Source organism: Aulonocara stuartgranti (assembly GCF_965226115.1).
Source record: "Aulonocara stuartgranti genome assembly, chromosome: 9".
NCBI lineage: Eukaryota > Metazoa > Chordata > Actinopteri > Cichliformes > Cichlidae > Aulonocara > Aulonocara stuartgranti.
The window spans coordinates 13,244,877-13,247,616 of NC_138960.1; positions in this window are offsets into that span (position 1 = coordinate 13,244,877).

The following is a 2,740-nucleotide window of genomic DNA, read 5'->3' on the forward strand; positions in this document are numbered from 1 at the left end:
GACTGCAGTCGTACTTTTGGTTATTAGTTTTGAAAACTAGAATGAGAGCAGAGCTTTCAGATATCAGACCTCTCTCCTGTTGAACCAGCTTCCAGTTTGGATTTGGGAAACAGACTCTTCTCTCTGCTTTTTCTTCCCACCTTCACAAAGTGTTTGCTCATAGGGGGTCGTCTGCTTGTTGAGGTTTTTATCTAATACTGGTTTCAAGTTTGTCCAGGCCTTTAATGTTCATGTTTGTTCTTCTTATTCTGCTTAGCAGTAGAAAATCTACATAAATAAAGCTTCTATGCCATAAAAAGAAAAAAAATGCTTCCTTGAAAAGACTAAATTTACAGGTTAATATTGAATATTACATAAAATAAACTGTGTATGGAGTGTTTTTGAATGGGAGAGATGTAGAAATAGTCACAGTCAGTGAGGCAGAATCTGTGGAAAGGTGAATTTAACAAAAACAAAGAAAGTGAGCCTTTATTATTGGCTGGACACGACGCTACAAAATAAGAAGCAAACAGGGAACTGAAGGAAAACCTAAACTGGAAACAGCTAAACAGAGGATCAAGTGAAACATGGAGAACATAGCAAAAACCTGACAACCAGGAACAAGGAGCATGAGACAAACACAAAGGAGGAAATGCAGAGTGAAACACCGAGATGACAAACACACGATCCGACATGGAGTAGAAGCAAACACACAGCAAATATACACAAAGAAATGAGAGGATGGAGAACAGGTGGGAACACAGCTTCAATTAAATAGATGTGACGAGGCGGGGAGCAGAGCTGAAGACATGACACAAGACACAGACTGTCAAAGTAAAACAGGAAATACAAGACAGACACAGAGACGCAGTCTCAACACTGAGAAATGGTAACATGAGAATAGGTGAGGTGAGCCGCAGGAAGAGAACAGAAACCAGGAACAATCAGAGGTGGGTCGAGTATCCAAAAATTGTACTCAAGTAAGAGTAGCATTACTTTAAAATATTATTACTGAAGTAAAAGTGAAAAGTAGTCGTCAACAAAGTTACTCAAGTAAGAGTAAAAAAGTACTTGGCGAAAAGACTACTCAAGTAGTGAGTAACTGTTTGAAATGTCCGATTTATTTTTTAAATAAATGTTATCAGACAAACAAAAATAAATAAATATACAAATTTTACCATTTTCAAAAGGAATATGTGTAAAAACATCAACAAAATAAGGCACAACAATTCTAATTTCCAGATTTTCACAACATTTTTCAAACAAGCTTTTTTCACCAATACCTACAGTAAATAATATAAATATATAAACAGTGCAAACAATTTCCAGTGACAAGATATGCTGTAAACTTTATATTAATTTTGCTCCAAATGCCACAGCAGCCTCAGAGAAAACAGAACGAGGCATCTTGAACATATGTACATACAAGCCAGCTCAGTTTACCATAAATTGTATGGGTGTGCATCTATTTCTGCATATTTAGCAAACATGTGCCATTTCTTCACTCAGTGAGGTGATGGTTAAGCTTCAGCGGCAGTTTGCTCTCAAGGTTCTTTCTGTGAAGTTGTGACTGTTTAGCAGTGAACAGGAGTCCTGCATGACTGAGAAGTCCTTCACAAGCTCCAGATGCAGGAAGAGCTGTGTTGACTTTGATTGACAGCTTCTTGATGTGAGGAACGCCATGCAATAGATCCACGCCTCCAGTGAATGGACATGAAAGGTACCGTTCCAGCCCTGCTTCTGGCTTTCCTGACCCCATGGATCCATCATCTTCGTCGAATAGGCTGCTGTTTGTGCTGGCCTCATCCAGCTCTGTGTCTAGGTGATGTCTGATGAAGTGGAGACCTGTGGAAAGATGTATGGTTTTCAAAAGAATTAGGTCTGGTCATTATATTGCTGTATACACTGCAAAGCTGCAGATGTTTGTTTGGAGCTAGCCTCCAAAAGCTGGCCATACACTGTGCGACTTTTGGCCCATTTTGAGCCGATTTGTCAGTTGCGCAACCGTTTTGGGGATCGGCCCGTGTTTTGCCTTAATCGTGTGTGCATCGTGTCGTATACATGGGGTAATGAAAAGCAGTTAACACCTCACGACCAGCTCCCAATCATCAATCGTATGGTCACATGATAATCAAACCTGTTTGAAATCCTGTCGCCCCTCAACGCAGCCTCTCACACTGCGCATGCACAAACACAGAAATGACAGAGAAAAGGTGGAGCAGCACGGCAGTGCAGCGTGTGATCTGGACACAAGAGATGGAGGCACAACTTGTAGGATGAGGCAAGCTCATCTGAATACGTAAGCGTAGAGCTGCCACCCAGGCAAAAGAAAAATAGAGCTATATCATGTTATAATGTGAAAATTTTATTGTTCTAACAATATACTTTTCATGTTCGTGCAATATAATATTTATATTGTACGAACATGATAATAATGTATATTGTAATAACTTTTTACTTTCTACTTTTTAATAAATGGTAAATGGCCTGCATTTGTATAGCGCTTTTCTAAGGACCCCAAAGCGCTTCACACTACATTCAGTCATTCACCCATTCACACACACATTCACACACTGGCGATGGCAGCTACATTGTAGCCACAGCTGCCCTGGGGCGCACTGACAGAGGCGAGGCTGCCGGACACTGGCGCCACCGGGCCCTCTGACCACCACCAGAGAATAGGAGAAAAAATTGTTTGGGAGGATTTGAGGGTCGACGTTCCAGTTCACACTCCACACCAGTTTATGGTGGTAAAGCACCA